The sequence below is a fragment of the Oratosquilla oratoria genome, chromosome 5 (assembly GCF_046742065.1).
Source record: "Oratosquilla oratoria isolate Oo_2021 chromosome 5, ASM4674206v1, whole genome shotgun sequence".
In the NCBI taxonomy this organism is placed as follows: domain Eukaryota; kingdom Metazoa; phylum Arthropoda; class Malacostraca; order Stomatopoda; family Squillidae; genus Oratosquilla; species Oratosquilla oratoria.
Window position 1 is genome coordinate 39,427,220 of NC_134781.1, and position 16,146 is coordinate 39,443,365.

General features: G+C 42.2%; 1 protein-coding gene across 1 annotated transcript in view; it reads right to left on the reverse strand.

Moving 5' to 3' along the window:
* LOC143025747 (uncharacterized) overlaps nucleotides 1-14,226 on the reverse strand; it is a 47,898-nt gene extending 33,672 nt beyond the window's left edge. Inside the window, exon 1 of the mRNA XM_076185753.1 lies at nucleotides 14,155-14,226. The gene's annotated coding sequence lies outside the window, so the exon portion shown is untranslated. The remainder of the gene's footprint in view (nucleotides 1-14,154) is intronic.
* Between the last annotated feature and the right edge of the window lie 1,920 nt (nucleotides 14,227-16,146).

Below are 16,146 nucleotides of genomic sequence, written 5' to 3' on the forward strand. Positions count from 1 at the left end.
AGGAGAAGAAAGTAAACCACACAGACAAATATTTGAGACTTTCAGGTTTGTGCCTGCCTTTGGCCTCTTGCAGTGCACTTTGCAAGTGGTCTTTTTTTTTTTTTTTGGATGCCATCTACCGATTCTATTAGGTGGAGGAAAACTCCCTCTAGATTGAAAAACTTAAAACCTAGTATATCTCAATTAACCTTTTCTCTATGCTTTATGATTCTATTTATTCTGGCTACTAAGGATAGAAGCATATGTCAGGAGGCCTGTAGCTGTGGCACTTTCACCTTTGCACTACGTGCTTGGGTTGGTGGGCCAGGTACCAAAACTAACAAGGTAAAACACCTTGATCACAAGGTTAAACACGTCAAAAAAGAAATGTGGTAGGGTGCTCACTGTGTGTACAAGTGAGGCAGAAGGTGAAGTGGATGTGATGTTCAGAAAATGTTGAAAGGAAGAGTGTGTGGAACTGATGCTGCAGTGAAGCTGCTTGGCAAGATGTTTGTAGATATTGCAACAAAAGTTAGGTCTAATACAGGAGGCATAGGGCATGACATTGATTTGTTAGATGAGGAATGTCAAACACTAATCAATATAGGCTACTCATGAAATGGACACTCAGTTAACCAATTTTTGCTACGAGTTTCACAATAAATTTATGTACAGGCTACTACATCTATGGACTACAACATTCATTATATAGACAGATTAACCTTGGTATATTAGGTTTCTTCAAGTGAAAAGATCTTATTTAGTCATTTAATGCATACTACACTAATTAAGCTCTATTTACAAGTAATCATTTTCCAACTCCCAGTGATAGTAGTCATTGTTATTGTCCCTTAACTGGTTGCACCAAACACACTAGAAGGTCACACTGGCCTTTCAACTAGGGAATGGTCCTGACATAAAAGGTCATACCAGCTATGGAGGGACAAGATTAGCAGATTGGGAGACTATGGGCTATGGCCGGACAGGCAGTAACATCAAGCGAGTATAGCAATCTTTACAGACCTAAGTGCTCCGAGGTATAAGTTTAAGGAATGCTGTGCAGCATTAATGGATATAGGATTTGCATTCATTACGTGTAGATGGGAAGGTTTTATGACTAGGGCTAAGTGTATGGATGTTGCCAAGGAATGCAAAGTGTACGCAATGGTCATGAGCTATCTCGGGGTAAATGGCTACAGAGACTAATGGGCAGATTGTTTCTTTATATGGGAGTGGGATCTGAAGACAGACTGAAATAGGGGTAGATGAAGAAGGGAGGGGAGGGAGAGATGAAGAGGTGAGGGGAAGGGGGAGGAGTGGAGGGAGGGAGGCAGGGGGAGAGAGAAGGGAGACGGCTGACAAACAGACAGATCGAGAGAGAGAGGAGAGGAGAAAGAAGAGAAAGAGGGGGGATTTATATTTCGTCGCCAACAACCAGAGCTTCTATCCATGGGACATAGAGATAGTTAAGATTTCGGGAGGGTAGTAGAAAGTAAGGACATTAAAAACTGAAAGTGATCGTCCTCTTTTAATTTCTACATTTATACGTCATGACCGAAAGACGCCGCCATTTTTTGTCGCCCTTTGTGATATTAGGAGACGATAGCCGACCTAATTTAATTCAACTTAAACCAGGACATACTCGTGATGAAGGGTCATGGGCACGATTTGTAATTTTCTTCGTTGTGAGTGATGCTGTGCAGCAGGTGCATCGACGACAAAATTGGCGCGGGCGGTCGTTGCCGACGCACCATCAATTTGATGATTCCAACAATTACATAATATTATATAATTTGTTCCCGACGATTTTTATTCAAAATATCAAAAACAAATAAAAAAGAAAATGGCTAAAACTGATTACCGTTCGGAAATAAACGGCAATTTGTGTGATATTTTTTATTCATTCGGAAACTATATCGTTGAGTGTTTTGGTACTCAAACAACTTCCTTGCATGAAAATCCAACGAACACAGCACGAAACCTTATAAATAAGCTCAACTTACTAAGTAGATGATACGTGTTGACACAAAACGTCTTGTATTCACTACACACATGCATTTCAAAGAATAATTTTGGATAAACGAGGGAAAGTAAATATTTTGCAGAGAAAGGAGTCGAGATTGGAAGAAGCGTACCGAGCTGCTGGCATTCAGCAGCTGGTCGCAAATACACGTAACGTAACGGCACGCGCGCGCGCGCACACACACACGCTCCTCCTACAAACCAGATACTACTCTTATGATTTTTAGTTTAGACCTGTAGTTCCCTCTCTGGGGCGGAGCAGTTTGATTTTTAAAGTAAGAAATTTGAGAATGACTTAACAACAGTGATTATTTCTAGTGAGTGTGAAAGTCAACACATACGGTGCATATACCGTATACATACATAAACATATTTGTGCGTATATGTATCTGTTTTTTATGTTACAGGGGGCATCAGGATATTTCCAACTTTGCTTCTTCATTAGATCGTATTGGTACTTGTGTTTGTACCTAATATATAAATATACAACGCTGGTGGGTGACTGTGGAATCGTCCTTATTAATTGATACTTCATCTCTATTACTCCTACACAGCAAGTGCAGCTAAACACAGGATTATTTGGAAGATCTAATTAAATACGCACGAGTATTCTACCATTGGAACTACAACAAAGGCAAGCATTCTTCATTTCCACGACACATGGAGACAGCCCACAACCGGGCACATCTCCCCTCTTTTATTGTAATACCAGCGAGAAAGAACGATATACCAGCTTGTCTCCAATTACACAAGAACTACTTCAAACTACCCAAACAAAACAAGTCGCAAAACTTCCTTGCAGTGCGCAGGATGAGATAATGTCCCCCACTTTTTTTTTTTGGGGGGGGGGGGGTAATCAGAGATCCTATGCTCTGACGTCAATATGCTGGACAAATGTTCCTCCACAGGGGTCCAGGACGAGGAGGTCTCCCCAAGAGGATTTTACATCTCCCTGTGGGGCTGCACGTCTCAGCGAAAGGAACATGGTTACTGAAAGTTTGGAGTGCGAGGGCGCAAACCACCCAGCCCCCACCCCAACTGCGCGTGCGCATGGATAGTTCAATTTAAACCCTCATTAAGTGCGTGGGCAACCCACATCTTTGTTACCTCGTCTGATTAAACTGTGGTGACCAGTTAGCGATTTATTCACGTTTTAGTATTCGTGGAGGCGAGGTAAGCTTCTCTTGACCATGATCACTCACGGATTCTCTCTCTCTCACATGCACACACACACGGCTCGGTGGCGGAGTGGTAAAGCACTGGCCTCACAAGCCAGAGAACCGGGGTTCGATTCCCCGGCCGGGCGGAGATAAGTTGGGTTTGTCTCCTTTCACGTGTAACCCCTGTTCACCTAGCAGTGAGTAGGTACGGGACGTTAGTCAAGGAGTTGTGACCTTGCTGTCCCGGTGTGTGGTGTGTGAGTGGTCTCAGACCTACCCAGAGATCGGCAAATAATGAGCTCTGAGCTCACTGCCGCAGGGTGGTGTCTGGCTGTCTCGACAGAGACTGCAGCAGATCCGAGGTGAATACACACACACAAACACAGATTGAACATACCAAGTCTAATCGCGAACCCTATATACATCACACGCATATTATGTATTTAGAAAGTTTTTATCCACACAAGTGCATACAACTAAACAAATACACAAAATCCATCTAGCTACATGATCAAGAAAGCCAGCAGCACAAAGATTTAGACAACTACTAAGTATTTCAGCGGCTTTGACCCATCGTTTTTCGCTCATATTTCCGAAATAACCATTCACATCAGTATGATATATTAGCACAGCCTAATTCACACCCTGCGCTAATTTTTTACGTTATAGTGCATTCACAAGTGTATTTGATTACGGCGTTTACTCTTGATATTAAGTGTGTCGTAGCCGACACTCGTGAAGTAAATCGAACAGGTGAAGTCGTGACGTCATCACAAACTACCTCGTGTATCCCAACTTCACTTGTTTGATTTACTTCACTGGTGTCGGCTACGACACACTTAATATCAAGAGTAAACACCGTTATTAAATACAATTGTGACTGCACTATAACGTAAAAAATTAGCGCAGGGTGTGAATTAGGCTGTGCTAATATACCATGCTGATATGAATGATTATTTCGGAAATATGAGCGAAAAACGATGGGTCAAAGCCGCTGAAATACTTAGTAAGAGTGTCATTACTGTAATTGAGCCAAACAAGGCTGGACATCGCGACGTTAATCCCGCAATTCATATTTAAACATTAACTTTGTAAAAACAAGTTAACGCCTTTGCTCCGATGACGCATTCCACGGTCTTTATTCTGGTTAGCACCACACGATTTTATTCAATTGTGTGTGTGTGTGTGTGTGTGTGTGTGTGTGTGTGTGTGTGTGTGTGACATCACTATAGTGATGTGGATAAAATAATCTTAATTAACAATTTCGTCTGGGGTATTGGTTGCATGTTATTGTGGCAAAGTAGCATGCAGTTGATACTTTAGAGTCTATATGGGGCGCCCCTACAGACCAAAGCCACACATAATTTTGTCTGTAACAGAGGAAAACTCTGTTCATAGAGAAATGATGACACTTTTACTCTACGACTGTCCCTCCGTTATGCTGTCCCCCAACCATTGTTACTGTCCTGTACCATATCTCTGAATATTCATTTCCTTTTTTCGCCTGCCCTGTGGTGGGGGAAGAGAATGCTACCACCAAGTCTTCCCACTTGAGTCGTAAGAGGCGACAAAAAACGGGACGGGGAATAGGATTAGGAGTCCTGCTACATGTAGCCCCACAGGAGACATTCCTAAAAAAAGTAAAGGCATAAAAGGGTCTAGGAGTCTTCCAACCAGTACCCAAAGGTTTGGGTCTTTTAATGTACGTGGATGTGGTACAGATGGGAGTAAAAGGGAAGAGATAGGCAGTATATTTGTGAGAAGAAAGATGGATGTGTTGGCTCTGAGTGAAACTAAAATGAAAGGGAGGAGCGAGTGTGAGTTTGGGAGTGTAGATGGGAGGTTCTCAGGAGTGACGAGTGGACGAGGGAGAGAAGGGGTGGCTATACTAGTAAGTGAAAAGATAGGTAAGCGTGTAGTGGAGTGGAAGGAGGTTTCATCAAGATTGATTTGGATGAAGGTGAAGCTGGGAAGGGAGGTGTGGGTTTTTGTAAGTGCGTATGGGCCTGGTAGTGAGAAAAGCGTAGAGGAAAGGGAGGCATTTTGGGTAGATTTAAAAGAGTGCATAGAGGGATTAGGGAGTTCCAGGTAAAAATCGTAGTGGAGAATTGATGGTGGAGATGTGTCTTGAAAGAGTTGATGATAGCAAATACAGTGCTTAGGAAGAAAGTCAAGCATAAGTACACATGGGAGAGGGTACTTAGAGTGAATTGCTATGAGAAAGAAAATGGGGAGTATAAGAAGCTGAGAGAGTGGGGAGTGAAGGATAGAGTAGAACTAGGAGTGGAGGAAGAATGGGGATTGTTGAAGGAGAGAGTCATAAGGTGTGCAAAGATGGTGTGTGGAACAAGGAGGACGGGAGGAAATAGAAGGAAGGGTAGTGAGTGGTGGGATGAGAAAGCAAAGAAGGGTGTAGAAGAGAAAAAGCAGGCTTTCATAGATTGGCTACAAGTTAGGACGAAGGAATCGTATGAGAGGTACAAAGTAAAGAGAAGGGAAGTTAAGCATAAGATAAAGGAAGCAAAGAGGAGAGCAGATGTGAAATGGGGTAAGAATATGACAGAAAAATTTGAAAGTAATAAAAAGATGTTTTGGAAAGAAATTAGAAGAGGAAGAGGAGGCAAATCAAGTAGAGAAGAAAAAGTAAAAGGTGCAGATGGAGAGATGATAATGGAAGAGAAGGCAGTGAGAGTAAGGTGGGCAGAGTATTTTAAGGAGTTGCTAAATGTGAAGGATAGGGAGGGAAAGGTAGTTGCAGTGGGAAGAACTAAGAAAATGAATGATGAGTGAGGAAAATGGAGGATAAATAGGGAAAGATGAAGTGAAAGCAGCTGTTACGATGATGAGAGCATGTAAGGCACCTGGGTTGGATGGATGCCATGCAGAATGTCTGAAGAAAGGAGGTACAGTTATGGTGGACTGGCTGGTGAGGTTATTTAATGTTTGTTTAAGAGAGGATAGAATGCCGGACTGAAGGAGTGCCTGTATAGTTCCGCTTTACAAGGGAAAGGGGGACAAGTGTGAGTGTAATAGTTTCAGAGGGATCAGTTTGTTGAGTGTAGTTGGGAGGGTCTTGATTGAGAGGATTTGGAGAGGAACAGAGGGAGTAATTGGTTAGGAACAGAGTGGTTTTAGGACAGGTAGGGGTTGTGTAGATCAGATTTTTGTGGTAAGACAGATATGTGAGAAAGGTATAGGAAAAGGTAAGGATGTTTTTTGTTTTTTTTTATGGATTTGAAAAAGGCTTACAACAGGTTAGACAGGAAGGCACTGTGGGAGGTACTGCAGATATACGGGATAGGAGGAAAGCTGTTAAGAGCAGTCAAGAGTTTTTACGATAGTAGTAGTGCTTGTGTTAGGATTAGAAACAGAGAGAGTGAATGGTTTGAGGTGAAGGTGGGACTTCGTCAGGGATGTGTTATGTCGCCCTGGCTGTTCAATCTATACTTGGATGGGGTGGTGCGAGAGGTGAATGCAAGGGTAGTGGGTCAGGGATTGGAGATGGTTTAAGAAAATGGAGAAAAGTGGGATATAAACCAGTTGTTGTTTGCTGACGACACTGCGCTTGTAGCAGGATCAGAGGAGGGATTGAGGAAGTTAGTGACAGTTTGAGGTGTGTGAAAGAAGGAAACTGAAGATAAATGTGGGCAAAAGTAAGGTGATGAGATGTACAAGGGGAGAGAGTGACAGCAGGTTGGAAGTGAGCATCAAGGGAGAGAGACTGGAGGAAGTGGATAGTTTTAGATACTTGGGTGCGAATGTGACAGGAAAGGGAGGAGTGGGGGTGGAGGTAGAATGTAGATTGAGAGAAGTGAGTAAATGCCTTGGTGGATTAAAAAGTGTAATGAGAAATAGACATCTCGCAATGAATGCTAAGAGGATGTTATATGAAGGAGTGATTGTGCCAACAGCACTGTACACGGCAGAGACATGGAATATAAGAGAGGAAGAGAGAGGTTTGAATGTGTTTGAGATGAAATGTCTGAGAAGTATGATAGGGGTTACTAGGCTAGAGTGAGAAATGAGGAGGTGAGGAGGAGAACAGGGGTGGAAAAGAGTTGGGAGATAGGGTTGATGAAAGTATTGGGATGGTTTGGACACATGGAAAGAATGAGTGAAGAAAGATTTGTAATAGAGGTGTGGAAGGCAGAGGTGGAAGGAGTGAATATGAGGGGGCATCCTAGGATGAGATGGATGGATGGGGTAAAAGAGAGGAATGTCTGTTGAGGAAGGATGGGAGAGGACAGAAGATAGGGGTGAATGGAGAAGGGTTGTGTATGGATGATGCTGTGATGCATGAGGGGGAGTGGGTGAGGAAGTAGGTATGAGAAATATTTTGACGTAGCCCTAAGGGATTTCTCCCCGTCTTCTTTTCTGCATGTGGGGACGGAGAGGGGGGATCGCCGAATTAATGAAGCGGCCTTGTTGTGGATGTGCTGTGTCTTGCGACACTGCTTCTGACAGGATGCAGGGATGACCCGTCATCCAGGAGGAGCCGAGATGAGAGGGAGGGAGGGAGGAGGGGAGTGGAATATGTAGAGGATGGAATAGGTGGGAGTGGTTTCTATGCCATTTTCTTTTTGGCTACCCTCCGTGTAAGGGGGAAAAAGCCTTTGGTATATGTATAACAATTTCGTTAAGAATTTTCCCTATTTTATTCCGTGTGTAACACTATGGCATCTTGTTCAGCTTAGTGGTTAGCCATTCAGGATAGTATGTCCTCTGCGCATGCGCAAGTTACAATAGCTTGGAACGCGAACCCAACAAATTTCGCGGGAGGGAGGGAGGGAGAGGGAGATAGAGATAGAGATAGAGAGAGAGAGAGGCAAAAAGCAGCAGCCTCATTTCAGAGTGCCCAAGCCCCCGTTGCAGTTCAACTCTTGGCATAGGACTTCAGCGGATCATCCACTATAACCATCATACGGTACTTATTGACATCGGTGTTTTCCCTTGCAGATGTAGACTATCTCTATCTTTCTCTCTCTCTCTCACAAACACACATACACACACTTAAAGCATAGGTAAGCTCATCTCTTGCAAGGGAGGTCAAATCCAAATTTCTTGGTAGCACACAATTTCTTGGTGTACACAAATACACACACACACACACACTAACCGGCAAGAATGAACGTCCTAAGACTTGACTGGGCCGAGTCACACAGTCATTTTAATCGTTTCTGGGCTTTTAATTGGTTTAACTGTCAGTTAAAACTGTGTGTGTAATGTGGGCCTTAGGGGGTCTGACCCTTGACCTCTTGATTTGACATCAAATTAGGAAGACTAACATTTCCAGCCCCCGTGAGAGCCCTGCGGGAGTTTGGGAAGGAAGGGCCGACACCTATACGCCTTAGCTTCTATTACCAATTTAACAATTTGTTCTTGCTACAACCAAACTATCTTATTTACCAACGGAGAAAATCATCGAGCTGGATTAAATTCACCTCGATGAGTCCCTTCAATGTTAATGGTGACTTCATCATTCACTCTGGCAACCTCTAGGCCACTTCATTTAGTTTTCAGTGTGTGTGTGTGTGTGTGTGTGTGTGTGTGTGTGTGTGTGTGTGTGTGTGTGTGTGAGAGAGAGAGAGAGAGAGAGATATTCACCACGGTTTTTGGACTCCTTTTTGAACTGATCAACAACTATTACACACACACACACACACACACACACACACACACACACACACACACACACACACAAAACCTGCCCATGAGAGCTGGAGTGCCGGCTCGCACTGCAGCGATGCTGAAATCATTTCAGCCCTGGGCGGGAATCGAACTCGGACCGCTTGGTTAGCGATTGCGAACGGTACCACTGCGCCATCAAGCCGTGTGTGTGTGTCCCTTCGGTTTTACTCTACGAGCTTCTGAAGTAGGAAGGTACACAGCAGTTGCCTCCTATCTCATTCCTCCCTCCTCCTCCTAGAGCTCCAACTACCTAGGTAATGAATAACCCATACCTCTCCTGCCTAATTTGTATACAGAGTAACTAATGAGATGTCGTTACGTCTAACAAGTTATTCTATCGGTAAGTCTTACTCAAATGAGGCCAAGTCACAAGATGTTACGTTCCTATTAGTGTAGCTCACGTGTAACAATACCAGTACTTACATGATCATTCAATAACAATAATAATAATCGGCTAATTAAGTTGGCAGTGATATACTGATGATATATAGTTTCAGCTAATTTTAGGACTTGACTAATTTGAGTTAATAATGTGTCCTATGGACGGAATGGTGCTGTTTTTTTATGGGTCATTCTTCGGCAATCTGATGGGTGCAATTTCGTTGAGTACCAAAATGTGTTTACACTCGTGTTCCCCGTCTTGCATGGCCGGGGATGAGCTATTTCTACTTCGCCAAATTCTTTAGCCAGATTCCCATTTCGTCAATCTCCCTCACCACAGCCTGACAAGGGAGTTTGGCAAAACAGAAGTCACCCTGGGGCATAGACCACCTGGTACTCCCTGATCCAACTTTGTTACATTTATGATGATTAGGTTATAATAAGCTTTCTCTTTGCGTGATTCGCCATTGTCTTGGATCACGTGTTGGGCTCGTGATCGACAGCCCTTTCCCTCCCGGAAGAGAGCTCAGAGCTCATATGTCCGATCTATGGGTAATGCTGTGACCTTACACGCACACACACACACCGAACTCCCCACTCACCAGAGTTGGAGTAACGACTTGCAGCGCAGCGATACTGAAATGATTTCAGCCCTGGACGGGACTCGAACCCGGACCACCAGGTGTGTGTGTGTGTGCGCGTTTACTCGCATATGAGAACATAATGAAGGAGACTGCATGAGACTAAGGCCTACATTAGCCAGTTCCATGTCCATTATTACCTATCATCCCCACCCATAATGTTACCTATACATACAAGAGCAGTAACAAATGCACTGAACACAAAGATTAAATGAAGACCCTAAGCCCAGAGCTGCTTAGCTTCGGTCATACTCATCCCCTTTGGCCTGTGAGCTTGAACTTCAAGGACTAGTAACTGTTCGCTAGCAAAAGTTGGGACTCGAACCCAAGCCGCGCCTAGCAGAAAAAGGGGGGGGTGGAGAGAGAGAGAGAGAGAGAGAGAGAGAGAGAGAGAGAGAGAGAGAGAGAGAGAGAGAGAGAGAGAGAGAGAGAGAGAGAGAAAGAGAGAGAGAAAGAGAGAGAGAAAGAGAGAGAGAAAGAGAGAGAGAGAGAGAGAGAGAAAGAGAGAGAGAGAGTCTACGCGTTGTAACAGCGCGTTTTCACACCGAAGTGCCCAAAGTACTGAACAAACGAGCCCCAACCCCCACCCCTACGGATCTGCGTCATTCTAATGCGATGAGGAGCTTATGGTAAGAACTTAACATCGTAATCGGACAACCAAAACGTGACAAGGCTAGCGATGCAACTCAATTTTTTTTTTTAATATTGTCTTGAATATCTCGGCAAGAAAAAAATTTAATTTTTTTTCTAGATTACCAAATAAAACAGTATACCCCTCAAACAGTTTTTTTTTATGATTTTAGGTAATTTCCCATTTTCTGTGTGTCATGTTTTCATGTATTTCATTGATTTTACAATGAACCTGTCGCATCTTTAACTCTCAAACACATGTGTTAATAATATGCCTTTTGATGGTGGTGATGTATAAGCGTTTTCTGCCAATTTGGTGTAGTTTCTGGAATTTTGTCTCAAAAGGTTTGGCACCACTGTGACTGAGATTTGGCAACATTGTAAGTTGTTCGTGTTTGTTATCAGTCTTGTACTCTGTTGTTGTGTGAGGGTGGTGTGAGTAAAACCTACAATGCCAGGCAGGAAGAAAACTAGTTGTCAAATTATTCAAAGATGTCCCAAGTGATGGGAAAGTGGCAAAAGTGAAATGCTTGCTTTGCTCGACAGTACTGTAAGAAAACGGAAGTCGGATGGTAAACCATAGTTCAGTGCAAGAAATGTGGTGAAAAAAATAAAGAAGTATTTCACACGTGGTAAAGGCCAAAAAAACAGGATAGTTTCAGTTAAAATAGCAGTCAATTACAACTCAATTACAAAATTAACTTAGACAATAAAATAAAGTATTTCACATAAACCTCCTATCTTAAGAAGAGATTAATATTAATTAATAGTCAATTCTCTGTATTCCGGTTTTCATTAATTTTGTACTTTTGGAATATGCTGCAATATCTAATTATAGCTTCTGTTTTATTATTAGCTGCAGAAAGCCACAACCAAGTACATAGCAGATCTCCTGAAGAAAGTAGTGGCCAAATGTCGATGAGGCCCAAGTAATAGCAGAGTTGGTATATTACAGGTCCAAATCAAACCTTTTTTTCAAAGCCATTTGTTTGGAGTGCTACTGATAAGACATCAGCATCTAGTTGGAGGAACGGGATCTGTTGCTCAACTCAGCTGTCCCGTGTTGCCTCAAACATGCTGCAACTGCCCCCATCCAGTGCATCTGTTGAGCGATCCTTTAGCAGACATGCATTGGTACATTCTGCGAGAAGGAATCGTTTGACCAAGTTCATGTTTATTGGATAAAACTTGGGCATGCATCTCATGCCAGTAATCCATCACCACCACAGCCATCAACCAGCAGGGATTCTACTGCTTCAAGCAGCATCCCCACTTTCCAGCTTGAGTCGGACGACCCGGACCATTATGAAGCAGATTCTGAGGACTCGATTGATGATCTGCCCAGCCCCGGCCCTAGAGTCATGATTTCATCTGATATAGAGGAGCCTGGGGAGGAGCGGCAGGAACCACATGACATGGGAGTGATGTAGTAAGGAAAATTTGTAGTGTTCAATCCCTGAAGATTGTGCTAAGACTAGAGTGGATTTTAGAGGACTATGATGGATATACATTGTGGAAACCATTTATAGCAGTCCATCAAACACATGTACAGCACATTGCTATATTGTATTAAGGCACATAGACTGATCTATGCTTGTTTGTTTTCAGGTTGATGACATTGCTGGTGTATGCAGACACAATATATTGGCAAATAGCTTCATGCTTATTTAGATTTTGTAAGGTTGCCATATTGGCCCATATACAGCATCTACACTTGTTGCAGCATCCGACAAAAAAGTTAATTACTTATGCTTATTTTTATAGTGTCTGGAGATAGGTACTAATATGTGGAGGGATGAATCAAGTGCTTACACCTGTTTTTATATACTCAATACTAATAACTGAACAACTTTGGCAGTGTAAAAAAAAAAGTAAAAAAAAAAAAAAAAAAAAAAAAAAAAAAAAAAAAGCCGATAATTTTTTTTTTCACTAGACAGACGGACCAGTGCCACCCGTTCGAAGTCTAGACGACTGGCAGTCAACAAGTAGGCACTGGGATCGAACCTGGGCCGGTGATGAACGATTTTAATCAGCCCAGAGAGAGAGAGAGAGAGAGAGAGAGAGAGAGAGAGAGAGAGAGAGAGAGAGAGAGAGAGAGAGAGAGATTATGTGGTCCCGGGCTTGCCCACCCCGGCCCTTCACAGCTAAATAAAATCGCCCTGCACAAGCCAGAATAAAGCCTACCAAGGAATAAAATGTTTGGTGTGATAATGAGGTTCTCCTCCATTTGGTTGCCGCCAGGTGGTTTCATTCACCCCGGTGGAGAAACCGCCTCCAAGCTGGTAACGAGTTAATCAAATCCTGAACCCATCAACATAAACATTTCGCTCCATTACAAGACTTTAGCATTTACTCAATCTGCCGCCTGTCGATTTTATTCAGCAAGGGAGGTAAAGAAACCCCTTTAAAAAGTACAATCAGAGGATTAATAGGTCAACAACACCGTGCCATGCAACAACCAAATAATTTTTCGACTTCCTTCTGGGAATAGTGCCACGAGCAGTGCCAGCTGGCAAGTGCCACGCCGTGTACTTGGCATCCGTCCTGTACTGCCACACAGACTCCCCTTAATCACCTCAAGTAATACCAATTAATCCGAGCCACTGGTAGGCTTGCAAAGTTGCGGATATTTTTCATTTCAACAAGAATGGCTTTTAAACACTGAAATGGACGACAACGAAGATAATTCGGTTATTATACATATATACACATGGCTCAGTATCATCACTACGGACCAGTCATATAGCATCCTTTTCTACTTGGAGACTATCTTCACTCTACCCCCCCCCCCCGACTCCACCACTTTGGGGCGATGTTGTACCAAGGATAGAAATTACTAAGTGCAATCTGAGACAACATTCCACCATGCACAACCGTTGCCTAACCAGTTTAAACTCATTTTGTTTTACAATTTTTATGCCCGTGGCCTCATGTGGGACCCTGCCAAGACCACGCAAGCGCAAGCAATCGGGGCTGCCTGCTCACAGCCTCCACATGTTTGTGCAGGTCATACCGTTTGCCTGCAAGCACACAAGCAGTTCACATAACCTCCCTCCAACATAACAGAGATCAATTTCAACTTATACGGTGGTCTGTATAACTATCTATAGTATACAAGACAGCATTACATCTGTGGAAGAAAAAAAAAATCACCCCCTCATCCACAATCTATTTTTAATTTAATCATCTGATTGCCTCCACGCCATGATTAAATAATGACTAGGGCTAAGATTCAAACAAAAATTCTTTCAAATCCTCACACAATATAAATCAGATGGTATAACTATATCCCACGTGTAGCTAGATTCTTTCATCTTCGGCATGCACTCCAATGATGAGAAACCCCTTAATTCCTCAACCAACTACTAATCAATATAAAGCACATGCATATACATAAACATATGTAACACCTAATTATCAACAAATACATTTTCTCATCGTTAAAATAAATATTGAACCTGTGTGCCTCGTTCGGTCTCACCCGGTAGTTGAGCTAGCAGGCGACACACACCTCCACAACCATCGTTCTCAGATAAATTCCATTTATCGAGCCGTTATTTTCTTCCGTAGGGATTCAGACGAAGTAAAATATACGAATTATCCCTAAACGTCAAACCTAGAACCTTGTATAGGTCCTATTTGATGATACTAACCACAATCACACAAAATTTCTGTAGACTATCGGTGTATGTCCACCCTTTCCACCCGACAATTTCAGACTGACTGAGCAAACGCCTGGTTATCCGTCTGCCCTCCTCTAGTACCCCTCCTTCATTACATTAACAATAAAATACGTAAATACAGATGGTTTCTGGATATCATATGCACACATTTTATTTTTATGCATTCATTACAAACTGATAGTAATTCTAGAAACATGAAACTTATTGCCTAAAGGAAGAAAATTTCATGACACACAAAAATATTCGTCGGCACCTTTGGCAGCCATGGAGCGAGTAGGGCGGCCACAACTCACGGCAGGGAACGGCTCGAGAATACTGTTGTATTCATATCGTCATTAGTTTCTACCATTCAAGTTCCATGCTAAGAGCCACATGCTTAAGGATACACATTCGATGGAATTACAATGCACTTTAGCTTCAACCTTTTATAGGATTAACATTTCCCCAACCTGATGACCAATTCCTCATCGCGCACTTCTGATCAGATATATTATTTCCCACTACAACCTTTCTATTGATGTCACTTATATCCATATCTGAGAGCTGAACGAACGACTTGATTATTTCCTCCTTCCTGTCGACAAAACTAATATAAATTATTTTGGTTAAACCTTGATTAATAATGTTATACATGCGTGAGCTTCCTTGCTCCAAAGGTGAAGGGCGGGAAATTTTAGTCTGTGTTAAAGTTGTGCATGAGTTGGCTGATAGGTCACAGCAGCTGAAGTAAAACGTGATCAGCACAAGGTATGACACTCGTATCACTTGATTTTATTAGGCACATTGTTGATATTAAATGCATAATAGCGTCGTTATCAGGGAATTAACTAACTAAACGTAGCGTTAATGAACACAATCTGCTGAAATACTGCAGTTTGAATTGTCAGCGCAGTGTAGTAATTTGCATTGTAAATGTTACTTTTAAAAGGGACTTTTTCTACTTTCGTTGAAAAATAGTGTTGGCTTTAAAGAGACCATGGAATTAACCAATATCAGTGATTATTCAGATGTCTTTGTTAATGACAAATTTGTGTTGAAGCATCTGCTATTTGCTCACGATGTCGGTTGGTATGCAAATGGCGCGTCTGAAATGTTATTGCAAGGGTCAAAAGACGTCTGGTGCTTGTGCTGATAGGCGAGTTTCAAGAACCATTACCGTTCAAGATGCAAGAATGATATGAGGGGATATATATATATATATATATATATATATATATATATATATATATATATATATCTATATATATATATATATATATGAGCGAGATAAACACCATATGAGGACGGAGCCTTTACTTGTACGACGTTTCGCTTATTACAGCTTTTTCAAGTACAAGTTGAGATACAAATGCTTGAGATTAAATAAGGGGAAAGGAGGGAACGGGGAGAGAAAAGGGGGGGGGAAGGAAGAGGAGGAGGAGGAGGAGAAGGGGGGGAGGATTGGACACTGCCACTTTTCAGCATATATATATATATATATATATATATATATATATATATATATATATATATATATATATATATATATTTATCTATTAACTGCAGACTTTGAGTGTTGATGGAGAAACATAGCTGCAATGAAAAATTAATCCACAGAGTAAGGCATAGCGCTAGCCATTCAAAAAATACTCAAATTAATAAAATCGATTTACGACAGCCTAAGAACAACCAGTGAATTGCATTTTCGTGTTGAAAGAATGGAACTGCCTAATGCTCTTGCCTTGTTATTGTTCTTCTCGTTCTCATTTTTAATCAGATCCTCCAAGCTATTGCAAGCTGAAAGTAAGTACTGTATTTTTCCATTGCTAGTTATACGTGTGTGTGCGCGCGCGTGTGTCATCCACCACGATTCTTGGATCACGTGTTGGACTCGTACTTGATAACTATTACCCTCTAGTTGAGAGCTCAGGGATATGGCTCGATCCATGGATAATGCTGTGACCTCTCTCTCTGGGAGAGGGG